Consider the following 22621-nt stretch of genomic DNA (forward strand, 5'->3'; position numbering starts at 1 on the left):
TCTAGTTTATATTTTATGCTGTTTCTATTCATGCATTCAATTGTAAGAGATATTTAATGAGTGTATACTATATACAAGGTATTATTCAAGTTAAAAAAGTAAATAATTCAATAATTATGACATGATAAATTATCCTCAAGTAATAGGGAATATAGATGGTGCCAAAATAATTATTCTACAATGATAAGAATGTTAAGAGGCAAAATGAGTTACAACTGACATACTAAGGAAATAAAAAACTAGAAAAGTAGTTACACTGAAAAAAATATTGGATTCAAAGAAACAGAGTAGGTCTGTGAAAGCTATAATTTTTAATAAAAAAGTAGAAAGTTTTTATTTTCTTTATAAGTAATGCATTTTTTTTTTGCTTTTCAATATTTTTTTTTGAAGAAAAGTTGTGCATTCCATGTGAGGCTTGGTTATTCTGAAAATAATGCTGCTGAAAATTTACTGGAAACAAGTCAGTTAATTTTGCCCACAATTGTCATTTCCTGTTCAAAGACGTTTTTCTAAATATGAAAATAGAATTTGGTAAATGTTGGTTGTCTTAGTACTCTGTGATGTGCTCCATAAAAATCCTCATGATAAACACTGACAATGATACGACAGTTATTTCCCCTTACATGTCTAAGAGCAAGAACGTCTTAAGCTGTTATAATGTTAAGCCTTATCGGTAGAGGTATAGAATTGAAAGGCTTTAAGCTGAGGAAAGAAAAATGATTTAAGGGGTTGGATGAATTGCACGGGCCCGTAAAATGGTATTAAAGCAGTTCTGAAAAGATTTGAAGAGGATACAATACCCTGCAAATGTGTTACGCTTTGGTATCATTAACGAATGATTGGACACCATAGAAGAGGGAAATGTGAGATCGAATATCAGAATCACACAAGACACTTAGTCTGAAGAGGTATCTGAACCATGATGGTTGACAACTAAGCTATTGCTCCTTATCACACAAATATTGATCACTATAAGAAAGCTTGCTCTCAAAGCAGAACTCCCAGAGCCAGGGACTGATAGAGAAACTCAGAGACAATATTTTGTTTCTACGTCTTGGATCAACTCAAGAATGCTGTGGCCATGCATAATTATGACTGTGGAAAATGAAACAGGAAGACAGGAAACCTAGTTTATCAGTACAGAAAAAAGCAAGGTGAATATTCAACAAAATGAATTAAATTATTACTATTTTAACTTTTATGTCTAATGTCCACATGTAGCCACTTGCCAGCCTAAGATTCCCCATCTATTGTGCTATTTCATCTGAACAGAAGGAAACATCTCAGCCAAAGATAAAGGTTAGTTTGTTTTTCTTAACTCCTTTCTTTCCACATCTGCTGAGGATGACAATGCTGCAAATGGGCACAATAGACAAGGGCTTATTTTTCATTATGATTCTGTACTGCTGCCTGTCCTCAGTACTTTAATAAGACTTACTAAATCTTTTTTAACCACCCAGTACCCTGTAAATCTCTTTTAATATGAGGAAACTGAGATCTAGAGAGGTTAAGCAATCTCTTCAACATCACAGAACAAGTAAGGATGGAGTCAGAATTGAAACCCAGCCGCTGGGCGCAAGAACCCACCACACTCTTCTTCACCATACTCTAAGGACAGCTGTCAATGATGTCACCAAATGTTCCCAATAAATAACAGGCCAGAATTATTTTTGAGCAATTGAATTTCAGGTCCTGAGACTCTAAATTTGATCTATTAAAATATTTGGGCCATCTAGTTTAGAGACTATAGATGTCTATGTTCCCTCTAAGTATTAGACTCTACACTTCTGTTCTTGACTAATTGTCAGAGCTAGATGCCCAGGTCACAGTAAAATGCAGAAGGTTGAAATAGGATGCTATGACCCACCTCTATTGATATCTGAGGCATTTCAGTTAAGAGCATGGATATATTCTCATATACAAATGCAGGGAATTGATACTATTACTTTTATTTTTATAAAGCTATACTAGGAAAACAAATCAATATGCTATGTAGTAGAGGAGTATTATCAAATGCTGATTAGCCCAAAAATTAATGAAAACAGGTGACTAACAAGATAGGCCCTCCCAGGACAACTCCTTATGTTCAGATCTTTTCTCTCTAATAGAGACTTCTAGGGATCATTTCCCATAAATTCCAATTCAGTACCTGGAGCTAATATGACACTTTAATTAATTAAGGGTTTAATGACCATAAAGCACCAAAATGTGCTTCTTTGAGTATATATCTATCTTACAAGAGTTGATGCCTGCCTTTGGTACTAGAGACTCAGTCTGGAATGGCTAGGTCACATGAAGAAAGTCAAAACCAGGCTGAGTATGGATCAAAGCAGGTCTTTGTAAGTCAACACAGTTGTAACCACATGAGGGTGCAATCAAGGTAAGAGAGTGCATAGAAAATTACTGAGATGAAAAGGATACTAGTTGGAAGAGACAACAGGTGCTAAAAGGACTCTCATTCAGGAAAGCAAATCTCAGGGTAGAGCAATGCTATAGACCAACACTTCTCAAAATTTAGGGTGCACAAGAATCAATACAAGAGTCACTACAGATTTTGTTAAGATGCAGAATTTTGCTTGAGATTCTATATTTCTAATACTTTTCTAAGGCATGCCACTAGTCTGTAGATCATGTGTTGAGTAGCAAAGCCTCAGTACAAACAGAAAGATGGACCATTTGTGGCTCTGGGTAGGAGAAAATGAAAGACATGTCAATCCTTTAGCAGTAACTAGAAGGACAGATGCTTAGGTAGCTTGTGAAGGAAGCACAATCATAGGGCTTTTTCCTCAAAGCCAAAGTATATATTCAATGGACTGTATTCACCTCATCACGGCTTATTAAGTAGCTTTTATGCTAGACTTAGTTATTTTATAGTGGAGTATCAATCCTCTGAAGATATTGTGGAGAATGCTGGACGTTCTAGAGCTACATGATGTGTGTTCAAGTGGAGTTTCTATTATCTATTTGCCATTTTGCCTTCACCAAAGTTTAATTTTCTATTAATCATTCTTTCTTTAGTTGTAAATCTGCGAAAACAGTGCCTCTTCTACTATATTAATCAAGGAAGGCTGATTACTTTAAGAAAACAACCCCTAAAATTTAATGGTTTAACATACAAAAGCTTTATTTCTTGTTTGCATAACAGTTCAATAATAGTATTTGGCAAGTGGCCTTTGACGCTGTAATTTAGGAATTCAAGATCCTTCCACCGGTGGCTCCATTCTTCCCTATCACTTCCCTTTCCTCTATCCTCAGAGCTCTCCCGTTTCAGCCAGCAGATAGGGAAAACATATGAACAAGCATGCAGGAGGATTTCTATTAGTTTGGTTGAAAAGTGGCACATATCAATTTTACATGCATTCTATTGACTTAGTTACTTGGCCCCACTTCAATTCTAGAGAGGTTGAAAAATGCAGTCTATCTTCAGAGTCAGTACAAACAGGAGGTAAGTTTGGTGAATGTCTATCTTATGCTTTCTCAACCAGAGAATTAAGTCTTAATGCCCTATGACACCCATGGCATGTAACGAATTAACTTCTCTCCTACGCATGTAGAATAGAGCCTTTTATGCACTCTCCATGGAAAAATGGAGGAAATCATCATTTCAATATTCTGTAGTGCTTGGTCTGCTATACCTGCCTACCATTGAAGGCAGCTAGAAGATTAAATGAGGAAATACATGTAAATACTCTTAAAATACATAGGACTATATGAATGAAAGCTGCTCCAGAAGAGAAAAATAAATGAATCAGGTTAAAGTGGGGGAAGTAGAAGCAATAGTGGCAGAAGAGGTACCAAGTACTGTGCAAGGTGGTTTCCTTTTCTGGATTTTTTTTTAGATTATATTTTTGAGTAATCTCCCCACCCAGTGTGGAGCTCAAACTCATAATCCCAAGATCAAGAGTCGCATGCTCCATCAACTGAGCCAGCCAGGTGCCCACTTTCCTGAATTTCTTTTGCAATATTTTAAACTTCCTGAGCTACCTGATGGAACTCTTAATCCTTATAGCAGTCTCATCCTGAAGTCACTTTTTTCCAGAAAGCTTTATTGAACCCTTTCCTCAAGCCCAATGTGTCACTAATTTCTCTATAAGCCCCAAGCAACATAATGCATTCCTCAATTGGCATATTGCATGTGTGCAGTTTTCTTTTTTTTTTTTTTATGTACTTGCCTCCCACTAAGAACAGAAGTCATTTTGTATTCCTCCCTCTTTGCTTGGCACATAATATTAGGCATTTAATTCACATGTTTTGAAAAGCTTTAGATTTTTTTTTTCTCAGAGCAGAGTCCTATTGTCTGTGTAGACTAACTGGAGGCTCTGTAAACATATTTAGATCCTCTGAGGTTTCAAGTCAGGGTTCCCAGGAGATATCTCATATTTCTCATCTTGATACAGTTTATTTATTAGTACCATCCTTAAACACATCCTTAAACTGAATCAGCAGAGAAAGTAGCCTATGGAACTCTGGTCCCTATGACTGGTAAGCATAATAACAATGATTTCAGAAATTGGGGTAAGCTGGTACAAATGATCCCTGGAGGCTAAGAAGTTTGTTTCATTGCTCACCAAATTATGGTGTATAAATATGTACATGTAGTACTAAATTTGGGTAAACAATGACTTGTATATGATTAAGGAGCACATTCTTCCATCACTCCTTGTCTGAGGAAACAATTTTGTTCCCCAGAATGGTTTGGAGCTATGGTTTTGTGTCTCTAGAAGAGCTCTGTTGAAAAGATAAAGATAGAGGACTGCTTTCTCTATCACTCACTGCTGAGTAAAAGGGATGAAAAATCTGTCTTGCAAACCACTTTCTCAATTTAGTTGCACCAGAGAATCGAATAAATGTGTATTTTATCTACTTAATCTCATGAATTCTATGCAAACCTAGCCCAGTTGCTGACTATGACAAGCCATCAAAAATTTCTTCTTAATTTTATATTTCCCCATTTCACAATTGCTTGATAAATGATTATATCTGACAGCTTTTAATCCATGTAAGAGTGATCACTGGCAATGAGGGCTTTAGAAGAATTGTATGCATCTTGTCCTGCTCCTTACACATCCCTTTACCTGCTTTTTAATCAAGAGATATGCCACACACTGACAGAGTCTTTCATTACATGCTCTATTCAGAGCTTCAGTATGTTTTACTGCTGTTACATGATAAACAGTAAAGATGCACCCCCTACTACAAAAACAGATTTATTAATAAATAGCTGACACTTTGTACTTTTGCAGAATACCAAAGCAATTAGTGACAACGGTAGAATGATTTTCAATACCTACAGAGCAAAATATCATATTGATTTAAGCTCAAAGCTTTCTCTAAATAACAACCAAGGAATTGTCTACTGTATTTGGTCAATCCTTTTAAATAACAGGTGGTAAAAAAGAAAATACATCAGTAAAACTGCTTTGGTTGAACTGGATATTTTAGCCAATTTGCCAACATAGAATGACTGGTAGACTAATGGCACCAAAAATTATTTTGGTTTCTTTTTTTCTTATGTTTGCTTTTATAAATCAATCAATCTCAACTTCATGTAAAATTGAGATATTCATTGAATTTAAAAGCAAAGAATTCACTATGGGAGAAAATGGAACATTTGGATCATGAAATTGTAGAATCACAAAGCCAGAGGACTATGAACCAGAAGAAATGCAGAGATGGACTAGTCTAGTTTATTCCCTGGGGAAATATGATGTTACTTCTACTCCCAACATCTCCTAGCTCACACAATATCACAGATGACATATTGAAGCCAATGGAGAAAAGCTGATTTTCTAGCAAATAAGAATTTGCATGGATCAAGAATTCTGCACTCTCTGGTTCTTGGTGCTTTTTCCCAGAGAGTGTGCTTTAATTGATTGATTCATTCATTCATTTATTCATTCATTACCTACTTAATTTTGCATACTGGGGAGGCAACAGAGAATAAACACAGACAACACTCCTTCCTTCATGGATCTTTTGTTATACTCAAGAGAGACAGATCTAAATAAATAAGTAAATAAATGATATTGGGGAAGTGAAAACTGTTATGTAGAAAAAGCAGGGTAAGAAGAATAGGGTATATAGAATATAAGAAAATGGACTGCTATTTTTTAATATGGCGGTTGAGGAAAATCTCATTGGTGAAGTGGTGAATGAGTGAAGACCTGAAGGAAGAGATGAAAAGAAGAAAGGAATCATGAGGCTCTCTAGAAACAGGGCATTCTGGACAGTGTTCCTGAAGTGGAAGCACACTTAATATACTCACATGTGTGCCAGCTGCATACTTATTTTTCTCCTGATTCATTATATCACATTCTATCTCTTTTCAACTTCTTCATTGAAACTGCCTTTCTCATTCTGTCAGAGACTAAGATAGCTCAACAATTGTCACCTGCTTCCACCATGGCTCCCAAATCTTGGAGCTGTGCCATTTTGAGTCACTGCCTCCGCTTCTATTCCAGCGTCTCAGCATGACTGTCAACCTCCCCCTCTCCTATGCCAGATTCGTCTCAGGACACATAGTGCCTCAGCTCAGGGAAGTCATACAGATCCTTTCCTGTCACATTCAACACCTGACGTTTATTTGACCCAAGGTTTTCTCTTGAATTTTAGTTCTATACTATGCCTAATAATCCTCTGAGATAACTACGATGTGAAAGGACTATAGAGGTGCAGGTTACAAAGTAGTCTTGCATCTTAAATGAAATCACAAATCAAATATGCCTTTCTTTGCTGATTACTGGATATCCACTCTATATTAGGCCTCATGGTGAAGGGTAGAGATGCTGAAATGCTCCTGTCTTCAAAATGTTTGCATGAGACTGTTCTTTGCCCTAAGCAATCACCATGTGTCTAAGGTCAGCAAAGTGGGGTTGCTCACCACACAGCTCTAACCCAGTCCTCTCTACAAGTATTTTGGGGGAGAGGGGTTGTCTTATGTGTGTATGTTCCAAAGTGGCCAGCACTATGCTAGGTGCCATATGACAGAATAAAAAGTAAAATACGTGATTTCCTCTAAGGAGTTGGCTGCTTAGTTGGTATGATAAGACATAAATATACATATCTGAAAAGTTATATGGAGATGCACCATGAAAACCAGAGTTCAAAACCACAATAAGAGTATTATGAAACAAAAATTATTGACTCCTGTCCTCTAGCCATTTCCCAACAAAATACTCATGTGTTCTAAGCTAAATTGATAAATGCAAAGGAAATAGGAATATCACTGCTCACATGGATTCAAATATCCTCCTGGTAATTTTCCTTATTTTTTGTTACAGATAGAAAAAATAAATTTTCTATGAATTCTATATTTGGAAATACCAAAATATATCCCTTATAAATCCAGACTACTTATAGGCACTTACTTATTGGAATCCATTAGCCAGTTTTCATTTCTACTAATAATCTTAGCAGTTCACCTATATTTGTGTCCTTTTTTTAAAATACTAATGCCCACTATTTGGTAAATGTTGTGGAAATATCTGCTATAGGGCTTTTTGCTATTTTTAAAGTATTTTTCAAAATACTTTGCTTTTGACCAGCTTTCCTAGCAATTTTGCTCCGTCTTTTATACTACTTATGTATAAGGGACATGGTCACTGTCTATCTTATTTCTGTTTCTTTCCTTCCACTCCTCTGCTCATTCCTGTTAGTATTCCTTGCATGTAAACTGCTCCACCAAGCTTCAGTCCTGTTAAGTTGGAAGTAAATATGTAGAATAATATATTCAGATATTAGCTTTTCTGGTTGAAAAGCTCTAATGAAAAAGGAATACCTGTGCCAAAGTAGAAATATTAAAGTTAGAAATGGAGGAGCAGCTCTGCCTATATGGCAGGCCCAATTTTGCTTAAAAAGATAGGATGTGAATAGGTACAGTTTTCAGGAGTCATCATTTATTTGCAGGCTAAATAGCAAATGTATTATTTATTCATCCTCATGTGAAAATATTCTCTCTGACATGATTTTGAACATCCTGGGCAACATTAAGTCTGAATTCTTATCTGCTATAAAACCCAGGATTTTGTGTGCATAACCATTATCAGCCTGTCCCCAGAGCAGCAGATATGATATAGGATCTTCAGGGGAGCAGATCTTTCTCATAACCATCCCATTCAAAAGCCAGTGATTGGCCCAGGATCACCAGTCAGATCCTGGAACAGATGATGACAAGTTTCCTTCACAATGTAGAAAAATTCTGATTCCTCATGCCTATGATGCTACATTAACAGACACTGCAGCTCACAGGAGGAGCCAATATGAGCTCTGATTCCACTTACAGGAAAGGATAATCCATTCAGTGTTTTAGTGCTTGAAAATCACCCAGTGTTAATGAAATGGCAAAGTTGGCACCTTTTATTTTTGATCTTATGTGCTTTTCTAAAAAGCCAGCTTTCCCTTCAGGAGATACATTTTGAAGTTTTAGTAAAGCCTAGCTTAAGCCAAGAGTTCATATTCTGATCTTATGACCATGTCCTTACACTTCTCAAGCATGAATGTGAGGCCTGTTTACGTGTTGTCAGATATGCTATCTCTGTTGCAAATGTTACATGCCACTAAGTGTATGTTTTCTCTGCTCCTAAGGAGCAGCCAAGTACCCTTAACTGTTGAGGAATGTAGGATAGCTACTAATCCTGCAAGTCATTTATTCTACAGGGACATTGTCCTCTCTACTTTCTGTGGTTTTTTTCTCTTACCAAACTTTAACCTTGTGGGCTAGAAGGCAGATGCTTAGCCAAATGGTAAATTTTGATGATGCAAAGGAAGAAGTAGGGGTGCCGGTATGTTCTTTACCTGTCTATAAATATCTTCTATTAATTGGGTTAACAAATATTCACTGAGTATGTACTCTTTTCCATGCACTGTGCTAACCTCCATAGGTATTTTCAAAAGCTTGCAATCTGTTAAAGAAATATGCATGTGAACATAAGCTTGTCCATACCTACAGTCATTCCAGGTGTTTCGCCTACCTTCAAGACCTCACTCTACACCTACTTTAGCATTATTACTGTTCCCTTTTACATCCTCTCATATCTCCTAAACTGTGGTACTTCACATTTGATATAATATGCCTACAGATGGATGACAAATTTAACACAAAATCTGTTTATTTAGAGTCTATTATTTATACAAATGCATGTCTTAAGAACCTACTAGGCTTTGAGTGGAATAAAAAAAGCAGCTCAGGTACTGCTGCTTAACTCAAAGTATTAATCTGGGGGTGTGGTTGACAGAGCTACACAGGGAACATGAAGCAAATATTGCAGCATGGTGTAATAGTAAAGGTGAGCCCCACAGAAGGCCAGATAAGACAAAACAAGTATGTGTTGAACAGGAAGATGAAGCTGCATGGCAGATTTGGAAACTGAAGTGTTCCTTGAAGAAATCTAAACCTGCAGGTCAGAATAGAGGCTGAAAACTTCAGTAGGCCTTAGAATGTTGGTATTTACTGTTGCTGTCAAATGAGATACATATGCTATCCCCCATAATCTCTCATATATACCTCAAAATATGTTATATACAACATGCTGTAAATATTCAGGATATTTAAGATGGCAATTTTGTCTTCTAAGTTGTAGCCCTTTCTCTCAGCATTTTTCAAGATTTTATAGTTGGGCTAACAGGCAAGGCCACCAGGCATAATTGACTTGGACACATTTTGCGATCTCTAAGGAAGTAACTTCTGTCAATTTACCAAGTTTTAGCTTATAATCTATGCTTTATCCAAGGCTATGGTGGGCACTGTTGGACATACAAAAGGGGAATACACAAGCCTAGTAGAATTAGAGCACCAAATTAGAGTCTTTGAGGTTGAGTTCAGCCCTGGTTCTTGAGTTATTAGTGTTATCAATGTGAACTGATCCTTTAAACCCTCTCAGGCTCAGTTTTCTTATCTATAAAATAGGAACTATTTTATTGACCTCACCTTCATGATAAGGTCGCTAAAAACAAGATATAGTACAGATACAAAAGATCTTATAATCATTAAAGTGCTCATAAAATCCTTCAGATTTCAAAATCTACTTCCATGACAGTTAAAAAGAAAAAACCACTGCTACTGTGAATGAACTCTTCAGATGGAATACACACAAAAATATACACAATACTGTGTGTGTGTGTGTGTATATATATATATTATACATATTATACATATATTGCATGTATATATTTTAATATATATTTATTTACATATAGACTTCTCTGTATCTGTGTATGTGTGTATGTATATACATGAATGAATGAACCAACTGGGAATCAATTCTAAGTTTATATTTAATCAATATGTCAAGGCAATAACAGTTTGTAGAATTGCTAACAGATCTGAAAATACAAGAATGAACTGTGTGAGGAGAATGATACCCAGAATCCTTCCTGGCAGGGATACAAATCCATGTGGGCCTTGAAGAAAGTGAAGGAAGATGGCTTGTCCTCAGAGCTGAGAATACATCCTACTTGAACCTTGAATCAGTGAACTGTTGATATGTGTTCCTAACACAGCCTCCCAATGTCTTTGAAAAGATCTAGTTTCAACCTCCCTTTGGATAGGGAAATCAAGGGCCATCTAGGAGGCATATCTTTTATGTGTGAAGATGGCTATATTCTTAGACAAGCAGGAGGGAAAGAAGGCTTATTACAGAGTGATTTTATAAGAGCAGAGTCACCTCAGTGACAGACTTAAGATTTAACTATCTGAGGTGAATTCATTATAACTCTATTCATTTAGAAACAAAATGTCACTTCTCATGACCCAATAAATGAAGTGTAATTACTGAAAGTACATAAATGATAGAATGGAAAATTTTCTCTTCCTGCTCATGCTCACGACAAGAAGCAATTTCACATATCTAAGTAACTGATAACTGTGAAGAAACACCTCAAGATAGACGAAACACTTCGGACAGAAAGTCAACATTAAAGATCATGTTTAAAAGTCAGTCTTTTGAGAGATCCTGGGCTTTTTGACAACTCCTAATGTGTCAGGAGTTTTTGACACATTTGACAAATCCTAATGTGAGTTTCACTGGCCCTTAGGAAATATTTAACACATACTGAAATTTATTTAAAGAAGCCAGAAACCTGAGGAATGTGACTGAAAATTGTCAATTCCTTTCAGGGATTTCAATCCTCTGTGGTGCAAAGATGATAAACAAACAATTTTCTGATTGTTTCTAATGAAAACATTCATAAAATTCTTCATATGTTAGTTAAATGAAGTCAAGTATCCAGGAAACACCAAGTCTGTCCTTCATCTCATTCAGCTTTGGATTATTGAATGCTCAATTTTTAAGTATTACTAGGAAAATAAATATTCTGTCAAGCACTTCTCCCAGAAAAAATCTCCGTAAATGATTTCTTATTCTTAAAATGATGCCGATTTCATCCCTAAAACTGTATGCACCACTCAATGATATATGATTAGAAATTATGAAGCCAATTTTCCAAAGGTGTTTCTTCATTTGCATCAGCAAAAAAAAAAAGAGTACTTATAATTGTCCATGCAAATCAAGGACTTTTCATATGCAAATGATTGTATGTGGATGTAATTATGCTGCTCCAATACATGGAATGAGGTTTTAATCTGTTATACAAATAAGTGTAAATATGCATTTGTATTTTTAGTTCCACTAGAAAAAAAGAAGTGTCCATATGTGTTCCTATTGATAGGAACAGAAATGAAAGAACCAGCAAGGGTCATCTAATATACCCCAGACAATGTTATTTTCACCAGCAACACCCTGTAAGCAGAATCCCCTTTCTCATCTCACTCCCATGCACCATTGCAAAATCTTGACCACTGAGCCAGACTTCATCTTCTATTATGAAAATCACTCTGTGGTGCCAACTTACGCTCACTTTGCATTTTGGTAACCACTGAGTTTACCCATCCTCCAGCCTTCCAGACATGTCTGAACCCCATTATTGTTTGAGTTGGTTTCCCAGTAGGTGTTTCAACCTCATATAAATCAGATATACAATTGATGCTGAGGAGAGGGTGTCAGTTGTTGTAACAGAAGTTCATTTCTGGCCAGTTTGGAAAGCATATTATATGAATATTGGCCAAAGCTGCCTCATCAGCCACATACTCTCTGAGAAATCACAGTGACCCCGGGGGAATAGTTTTTAAGCAGATACTCTTTTGTTCTAAAAATCTAAGCCATTCAGCCAACACAAAACTAAATCCTTATATACCGCAATAAACTAACAACTTACTTTTGGGAACATTTTTCTCCACAGAGTGAAGCAGTACAAAGAGACATATCTGTTTACTGGAGAGGATGCTCATATTAATTGACAAGGTGGCTCATTTCAGTTTGACCCAGAGAGGATATTTCACTGGATGGATAAATTACATGTGTTGTCAAACCAGGAACATTTCTCCTACCTTCCCCCATTCCCCCAGTGGATAGTGAAAACTAATGACTGGAATAGACTTGCCTCATTTGACTACAGATCATATCCTATTTTATACAAAATCAGAAAAAGAGAAAGATTTACAAGTAACAGCCAGTGATCCCCTTACTGGAAAACTTGATGATATAAGCTATGACAATATTTTCAATCTGAAAGTGTAGCTCATGGTCTGAATAATTATATTTATCTTGGTTTCAGGGGCAAGAAGCTGGGATGATGTGACCTAGATGAAAGATATTAAAATTACTAGAACATTTAAATGGTTTAATGGGGAAAGCAAGACAGAATATTGAAATAGCAGACATCATTAGAGCAAGCCATAGCACAAGAGAAAAATGGCTAATTTTATTGAAGTTGCTAAGAATACTAACTTGTCCAATGATTACATAAGAGATTCTGGGGTTTCCCAGGACTATCTGGAAGAAGTGAAAGGAAGGATTGGTGAATGTACCTTGTTTGTGTAATTGTTACTGAAACACTATTCTTTCCTCCTTACTATTGTAGCCTGGAGTATGTGAATTATGGTGATAAGAATACTGCCAATTTCTACTCAACCAGTACAATTAAACCTTCCAAAGTACTTCCATGGATAAAGCAACATTATTAATTTTACTGAAATCTAAAATGGTCATTGGACATTCAGATCTGCTCCTACTTCAATCAAATTTAACCGTGGGCAAAAGGATAGGGAGTTGTAATTGGTTATTGCTGGATTTCATGAAACTCAGTAAATGTAAAAATTCATAAAAAAATATTGGAGAAAAACAGCAAAAAAAAAAACAGCATTTAAAAATTTTATTGGACTCAGAATTTTCACTGTTACTTATTATCCCTGTGGCAATAGCACCCGTCTATGATCTCATAAATCTGGGCTGGAAGCTATGGAGCCCTGCATGGATGAGAAGGAGAGGGTTAGAATAGAATAAAAATCAGATGGCAAATAAAATGCAAGTATTTGTCCTTTCAGAGGGGCATACTGGATAAACACGAACACAGTGTTAAATCAGATATCATTCTTGCTTAGAAATGTGCATTTTTCATCACAGTGAGGGACATCTGTATTATGGTATCTTGCAGGTGATATAGACAAAATAGGAGAATTCTGGTTTCCTGATAGTGTGATATGCTTGCTCTCCATGGAAATAGGGAGAACCATCAGCTCCACTTTACTAATTTAAGATGGGGAAATAATATAATTGCGAAAATACAGAGCAAAGCCTAATCCCCAGTGTGTAACTATAGAATCCTCTCCTCTTTTTAAAGACAGCTCTGGTGATAAAATTTATTATCCATTCCTGTCATTTAAGTAGATGCATTCAGATAATTTCCTAAGATTGTTCTTAATGGAACCGTATGAGTATCAGTCAAAAATATCACAAAATCCAATGTTAATCTCTTGTCTGATACAAGTTAAAAGAGAGTTTGATCTTGCATGCTGCCAGCCAGCCCCCAGCCTTGCATTGTGCTCTCCCTCTGATTTCCATCATAGACAATTTTATCTCTCAGAAGAGCCTGAAGTATAATCACATTGTAATACAACAGGGGTTGTGTGTACTTGTAAGCAAATAGTTCTCTTCAGGGGGAAAAGAAAAATCTCCCTTGGTCTTATACCCTACTGGGACTGGCAGGCCCACCAGCTCCTGCCATTCAGCAAAAATACATCTTAGCATCAACCAGTTAATAGATACTGACACATGAAGCGCTTTGCCTTGATGGATCTGTATTTATATCTAGCTTGTTTCAAGTTCAATTTGCAAGGGAGCCTTATCTTGGGTGCTATCAAATATGCTACTTACCCTGCCATTTCCACCTGACAGCACCTGATGGTACAGATCTCATTTCATTGAAACCCACAGCTGCCTTCCCCACTTGCATATGCCTTCTGGGTTATCATATTATCATGTCTATACTAAAACTGCTTCCTGTTCTCTTCCCCTCTTTTCCGGCCAACCTTATTTATCTTCAATGCTCTGCTCAGCTCAAAGGTCACCTCCTCTATCAAGTCTGACTCTTGTCCTTGCAGACTCACTGTGCAATTGACCACATCCTTTCTTGAAACGCTGCCTTGAACAATTTCAAAAAGAATACCTGTGACATATTTTTGCCTTTATTTGTGACCTTATCTCTCTAATTAGGATTTAAGATTTTTGAAAACATGATTGGATTATATCCGTGTTTGTATTCCTAACTTAAAGTATTATGACTGCATGTAAGTGCTCAATATGCATCTGCTTGGAATCGTCCCAAGAAATAAGATATTTTTATTTTTATCAAAATTTAGTTGAAAAAAAAAACTCCTAAGCTTAAATTTGTTCATATTAGCAATTCTTTTGTATCTTTCTTATCTGCATTTTTGGTACTATCCCCATTTTTATATTTGTTTGTTTTTCAAAATCCTGAATTGGTTTCAAATAACACAGTCAACTTAGCAGGGCAATATGGTGAACTCTGGAACAACAAAACAAGTCCCATTAATAGGCTTGTTATAGAAGTTACTCATCTCTTTATCAAAAAAGTATAATTTATCAGTAGTTTATCACTCCATCAAGTGTCTGAGCATTATTGTGAACCAAGTATGAGTGGGCACATCACTGAATTTCCCCTCTTCTTCCTTTTGTATATTGATTAAATTAGCAAACAACTGAGAGCCTACTGTATCATATACCAAGCTAGGCACTAGAGATTCCAACAAACAAACAAACAAACAAACCCCTAGTAATGGAGAGTCCCTGTCCTAAAGGAACTTATTATCTAGAAAATGAGTATATTGTCATAAAACTTATGATATGTATGATAAAAGAAGTCCCTTATCTAAAGGATCCCATTGTCTAGAAAAGGAGTTTAATGACACAAAAACCTATTATGATACCTAAGATAAGAATTGTGATGGAGAAAAACACAGAAACCAAAGGTCAAGGAACAAGAGGATTTCAGGGAGGCCTTCCACGTATAATCCTCTATAGAGTTCCTAGAATGATATCTGTGTGAATAACATCAATTATTTCCTTTGGCTCTCATATCTACTTTTTCAGGTGACACTGAAAGACCTCTAATATTTACTAAAACCTGAATGGTCCTCTCCAAGTGATAAAATAAACAAGAATCCCCTATTCTATTGGATATCAAGGCATTTTCTCTTCCTTAACTCTATGAAGTTTCGTACCCTGTGTTACTTTAGTTGGTCAAGATACTAGTACATTATTTGCATTAGTTGCCACATTGGATTGATCATGAATCCAGATGCCTTTACTCCATTTAATTTTACTGTCAGAAGTTCAGCTAAATATTTGATGATCAGCCACAACATAAATGACTACATGTCCAATATTTGTCTTAAAAAGCCTAACAATAGGAATGCTATCAGTATACCAGTAGTATCCAAAGTAATAAAGCTGATTACTGTCTCAAACAACTGGGTAGTGAGTTTTAGAGGCAAGATCCATTGTTTGATGATACAGAGAGAACACAAACATGGAGGGACTTTACCAAGTATACTAATCCTAGGGAAAAAGATAAATGCAGCAGTCAATAGAAATGTGTGTATGAGTGTGTGCATGCACAGGTGTGTACATGTGTGTGGGTAGGTGACTGTCTGTCTGTCTGTGTAGATGGGTTTAAGAACAGAAGCAGACATTTGGAATCTAATACCAGAGGCTTGAAGAGTTTGGAAAGAAAGTAGAATCATGCCATATGGTAGTATAAATGAACTGACAGTGCTTGGATTTTATGTTCTCTCTAAAGCTGGAAATATGGTAAAGATAACTATGGTTAAATGGCTATGTAGATAATTTTAGTGACAGCTTCTGAAATGCTTTCTTACAAAACTCAAGCATTTTTGTTTTGGAAAAAATATCTATAAAATTTAAGTTGGCTGTATGGTATGTTAAACCCAAGTGTAGCCATATCATTTTATTTATTTGAGCCTTTATGAAACATTTATTTATTTATTTCAATATTCTTTCCTGTTCAGAGATATGACATAAGCATATTAAAATAATCTGGGTAGGTTTGAATTCCTGGTATGAAATAAGGAATTTGAGTATCTCATAAACACTCTGAATGAGTAATCCTTCTCCAACCAACAACTATTATTGGGAGCTAAAGTCAGAATGGAAATTTATTTCTTAGGCAGGTATCGTTCAGATGGTGACACAGGTTGTTCCTGACTCTGTTTCCCATTACAAGAACAACCCACAACCATTTAAGAATAAGACACCACTGACAGGATCCTAGAACACAAGGGTGAGGCTGAAGCACTCTCCGGAACAACAGACCCAAACAGACTACATTAGAAGAGTAAGAGAAGCAGCAACACTTTGACCACACTGTTTCTCCCCCAGGCCAGGAGAGCACCATGTGGAAAGGTCTCCCGTGAGCCTGTGGTTTCTCCAGTAGGAAAGAGAACCCAAGGGTCACTTCCCGCAGAGCATTGTCAGTTGCTTTGTGGGAGCCCCTACTTTGATCTCACACCAGGAGGACCACAGTGAAATTTGTGACATTTAACCCCTGGTAATATAACTGTGATAGAGAAGTGGAGGGAGGTGCTTGCAACAATCAACACAGGGATCTTGGCACACTGAGTTTATACTTGCAGTGCTCAAGTAGTAATCCCAACCAACTAGTGGTTTTGTTCATCAGCAGAGCAAAGTTGAGGGAAAGCCCTAAATCACTAGTCATTAAAGAAAAGATTTCACCTTATTCTTACTAGAATGGCCATCACCAAAAAGACAAGAGATAACAAGTGCTAGTGTGGATGTGGAGAAAAGAGAACACTTATGCACCATTGGTGAGATTGTAATTGATACAGCCATTATGGAAAAACAGTATGGAGGATAGTCAAAAAATTAAAAATAGAACAACCATATGATCTAGCAATTCCACTTCTGAGAATATATCCAAAGGAAATGAAAACATTTAACTTGAAAAGATATCTGCATTCCCACATTCATAGTGGCATTAGTAGCCAAAGCACAGAAACAACCTAATGTCCATCGACGTATGAATGGATAAAGTTGTGGTGTGTGTGTGTGTGCGTGTGTGATATAAATCAGAAAGACAAACACTGTATAATCTCACTTATACATGGAATCTAAAACAAAAACAAAAAACAAGCAAAAAATATAAAATAATAGAAAAAGAGATCAGACTTGTGATTACCAGCAGCAGAAAGTGGGGGCAGGGTGCATTGCAGGAAAGTAGTCAACAGGAACCAATTTATAGTTGTAAGGTAAAGATGTAGTAGGGATGTAATACACAATAGGACAAATACAGCTAATCCTGTTATATGATACATAAGAAAGTTGTTAATAGATTCTAAGACTTGTCATCACAAGAATCTTTTTTCTTTTTTTTCTTTTTATTGTATTTATACAACAAGATAGATGTTAACTGAACTATTGTGGTAATTGTTTCATAATATAAGTAAACCAAACTATCATGATCTATGCCTTAAACTTATACAGTAATATATGTTAATTTTATTTCTCAATAAAACTGGAAAAAAATGAAAATGCTGCTAAATCATTGACCTCAATTCCCTTACTTTGAATAAAAGCTAAAGTCTGTCTTAGCAATGTGAGGTCTATAGATGTGTATAGAAATTGTCAGAAATTGGCATGTATATACAACTTGTTCCTCTTTATCTCTAGGGACCATAAGTCTTGTTAGTTAATCATTCTGAGTTGAAGACCAATTATCTCCAGATTATGTCTCTTGTACAGTCTTAACAAAAAAACACAGCAAAGCCATCAACTTACATTTAGAATTCCCTGTACTGCATGAGATAACACTCCTTTTCTTATCCCCTTACTTAATTTATTAATTCAACAAAATTTAAGAATCTACCATGAGCCAGGAACTGTGTTAGGTACTAAGAAAACAAGAATGTATATAAGTTTGATGTAATAGAGTGAGGACATCAACAAGTCTCTCCCTAATAACCAAATATGAAGCCACACAAAACGGCCAAAGTGACTTTAGCATTCTGGAAATGGACCAAAAGCAGAGAAAAAAGTAAATATTCATTTATGAAAATTATTAAATTACAAATATGAACAATAAGAATCTATGACATTCTTTCCTAGAACTGCTTCTGGTTTCCCAGTGTGATGGTTCAATCGGGGTGGAGCAGGCCATGAAAATCAGCATTCTCTATGCCACTGCAAGGGGTATAGGAGATTACTTGATTTGAAGTGTTGTTGCTATGGACTCACAAATTAGCTTGTGGTGTTAGCAGGGATTTCTAGAAGGACAGGTGGGTCGCATGAGGCTTGATAATTTCTCTATATATCCTGGAAGGACAGAAGGCTTTGTGCATGTGCAGCATAGTCTAGAGTGGGTAGAAACCCAGCAACATATCCCTAGCTCATGGAACCTAAGTGCATTCCCAGGAAGACATGAAAGTAACTATCAGAAAATTAAAGCAGGAGAGAGTTGAGTTAGTCTACATTATAAATGTGGTCCCCAGCCTATACATAGGTCTATAAGCAAAAAAGTGGAATACTTACTCATTTAAGGCTTCTTAAAATCTTTCTTAAGACGCAGACCAAAAATTAAGAATATGTGCTTAAAACGAGAACAGAAAAAAAAAATCTGATCAGAGACATCAATGGCTGCACACTGCAGGAAAGAGAGAGCTTACAAATTTAGTTCTGGCAAGTCATGTTTACCAACATATGAGCAAACAAAAATAACAATCCTATTTGTTGCTCACCCTGTTTAAGCTTGAGCCATTGGGAGCTATTTCAGATTGGCTCCTTTTCACATGCCCCATCCTTTGTGGCATTTTTTTTTAAAGTATTTCCTTACTTTCTGACACCATAAAAAGTTCCAAGCTTTTCTTATATTTCCCACTCCAGCCCTTGGAGAAATTGGCCATTTCTCCAAGAAGCCTTGGTTCTTTCTCTTAGAGAATGATATTTAGAAACCAACACTTAGGAGTGAAGTATGCTTGTTGACACTAGGTGCCACTTTTTTAAGCCCAGCAGAATTTGGAAATGTGTATATGGATATAAATTCATTTATATACATATCTATATCATATTTATATACATATCTTTATTTATTTATTTTTCCTGATAGATATATTAAAACAGACATGCATTTGTAATTATGAAACCAATAGCACAGGATCCACTCTAGCCTTCTCTCTTTGCTTATTTCTAATTTCTTTCACCTACAGTGAGAAATTGGGCTTTAATTATCCATAATATATTTACTAACATGTAAAGTAGTTTTACAAATACTAACCTATACCCTTCTGAAAAATAAATTTACCAACTAGAGCACAATATTTGTATATAGTACTTTAGTCTTAAACAGTATACAGTTAAAACACTATTTTCCAGGTACTTAGGTCAAGAGCTTTTGTCCTCATCCCCTTCAATATGGTTATTTCACATATTCATAACAGTTAGATTAATTTGTCACTGTCTGCAATCGATACGAGTTCCCCCAATTGGAGGGATGGACCAGAACCCAGGGTTGATATAATAATAACAACTAAGATATTCAATATTCAATAAAATTATGATGTGTACAAAGCAAGAGAAAGTAGAAATCAGACTCAAGAAGAACAAAAGTTTTCAATAAAAAAATTTATATGTAAAAAACTTACAAAATTTTTATGTAACCAACAAGATTTTCAAAAAGCTGTGATAAATTTGTTCAAAGAACAGCAGGAAATCACATTTAAAGAACTAAAGGAGGGGCGCCTCGGTGGCTCAGTTGGTTAAGCAGGCAACTCTTGTTTTCAGTTCAGGTTTTAGATCTTAGAAACCTGAGATCAAGCCCTGTGTTGGTTTTCATGCTTAGTGGGGGGTCAGCTTCAGGATTCTCATGCTCCCTCTGCTCCTCCCCTCACTTACTTACTTTCCCTCTCTTTTTAAAATAAAATAAATAAATATTTAAAAAAAGAACTAAAGGAAAGTATGTCAACAAGTCAACAAATAGAGGATCTCAACAACAACAAAAATTAAAATTAAAAAAAAAAAAGATTCTGGACCTGAATGAATCAGTACCTGAAACTTAAATTCACTAGCGGAGCATAACACTATATTTGATATGGTGAAAGAAAGAATCAGTAAGCCTGAATATAGATCAATAGAAATTATCCAACCTAAAGAACAGAGTAAAAAAAGAAAGAAAAATAAGCAGAAACTCTGAGATATATGGAATAATAATAAGTATCAACAGATATGTAATGAGAGTCACAGAAAGAGCACAGAGAGAGATAAGTTTAAGAAAATTGACATATAAGTGGCAAAAATGGTCCTCAACTTGATGAAAATCATTAGCCTACAAATCTGAGAAGCCCGACAAACTCAAGAAAGATAAACACAAAGTCAAAAAAAAAACAAAAAAAAACACAAAGTCACAGCTAAACATGCCATCATCAATTTATTGAAAGATAAAAATAAATCTTGAAAGCAGTAAGAGAAAAACAATTCATCACATATAGAAGAACAATGAAAGGATAAACAGCTAACTTCTCCAAAATAATGGAGTCCAGAAGATATTGAAATGGGAAAAATTATATCAAACAAACATTACATATCCAGCAAAATTAACTTTCAAATATGAAACTGAAGCAAATGATATTCACAAATATCAAAGACTAAGAAAATCCATTCCTAGCAGAACTAAATTACCTAAAATACAAAAGGAAATCTTTCAAGTTGAAAAGAAGAGACATCAGAGGGTAGCATAAATCCAAGAGAAAAAAATGAAGAGCACTGGAAATGGGAAATGCTTTGGTAAGTTAAAAAGACTCTATAAACATATATTTTCTCTTTTTTTTCAAAATTTAAAAGACATAATATTGAATAAAGCAAAAATGTAGCATTGTTTTTGTGTTATAATAGATATATATGAAAATATTAGCATAAAGGAGAGATGAAAGGAGATATATTGGAGCAAAGATTCTATATTTTACTACAATTAAGTTAGGACTGTTTTGAAGTAAATTGAAGTATGTTAAGATACATATAATTCTGAGAGCAACTGCTAAGAAAATAAAAATTATTTTTAAAGGTTCACATAGAAACTAAAATGGTGGGATGCCTGGGTGGCTCAGCAGTTGAGCATTTGCCTTTAGCTCAGGGTATGATCCCAGAGTCCCAGGATCAAGTCCCATATCAGGCTTCCTGCGTGGAGCCTGTTTCTCCCTCTGCCTCTGTCTCTGCCTCTCTCTCTCTCTCTCATGAATAAATAAATAAAATCTTAAAAAAAATAAATTAAAATGGCACTTGTAAAATATTGACTTAAAAAAGACAGTAAAGGCAGAAAAGGGGAACAAAAAAGGATAAGTGATAAATATCATATCAAAATGGTAGAGGTACCAAGTTATACTGCAAAGCTATAACAATCAAAACAGTATGGTACTAGCATAAAAACAAACACATAGATCAATGTAACAGAATTGAAAACACAAAAACAAATATACAATTATATGATCAATTAATCTTTGACAAAAGAGGAAAGAATATCCAATAGGAAATACACAGTCTCCTCAACTAACGGTGCTGGGAAAACTGGACAGCTACCTGCAAAAGAATGAATCGAGACCATTTTCTTACACCATACACACAATTTTAAAATGGATTAACAACTCAAATGTGAGACCTGAAACTATAAAAATCCTAGAAAAGAACACAGGCAGTAATTTATCTGACAGGGGACATGGCAACATTTTTCTAGTAATGTCTCCTGAAGCAAGGGAAATAAGAGCAAAAATAAGATATTGGGATTACATCAAAATAAAATACTTCTGCACAGCAAAGGAAACAACAAAACTAAAAGGCAACCTATGGAATGGGAGAAGATATTTTTAAATGACTTAGCTAATAAAGGGTTAGTATCCAAATATATAAAGAACTGATATAACTCAACACCAAAACAAAAAACAAACAAACAAAAAAAAAACAAATAAGCCAATGTTTAAAATAAGCAGGAGAGAAAGACAGAGATAGAGAGAGAAATCAACAGATTCCTAATCATAGAATCATAGAGAACAACTGATGGTTACCACAAGGACAGGACAGGGAGGAGGGTGAGGGGGTTGGTTAAATAGGTGATGGGAATTAAGGAGTGCGCTTATCATCATGAGCACCCAGTGATGTATTATGGAATCCTTGAATCATTATATTGTACACATAAAACTAATAACACTATCTGTTAACTAACTGGAATTAAATTAAAAACTTGAAAAAAA

The 22621-nt window shown here is 35.6% G+C and overlaps 1 long non-coding RNA gene across 10 annotated transcripts in view; it reads right to left on the bottom strand.

Moving 5' to 3' along the window:
• The window catches only part of LOC140601664 (uncharacterized), a 364660-nt gene that overhangs the window by 241513 nt on the left and 100526 nt on the right, over positions 1-22621 (bottom strand). For all 10 annotated transcript variants that reach the window (XR_012004668.1, XR_012004664.1, XR_012004666.1 and 7 more), the window contains one exon: positions 18918-18975. This is a non-coding gene — a long non-coding RNA (uncharacterized lncRNA). The remainder of the gene's footprint in view (positions 1-18917; positions 18976-22621) is intronic.

The sequence above is a fragment of the Canis lupus genome, chromosome 12 (genome assembly GCF_048164855.1).
Source record: "Canis lupus baileyi chromosome 12, mCanLup2.hap1, whole genome shotgun sequence".
NCBI lineage: Eukaryota > Metazoa > Chordata > Mammalia > Carnivora > Canidae > Canis > Canis lupus.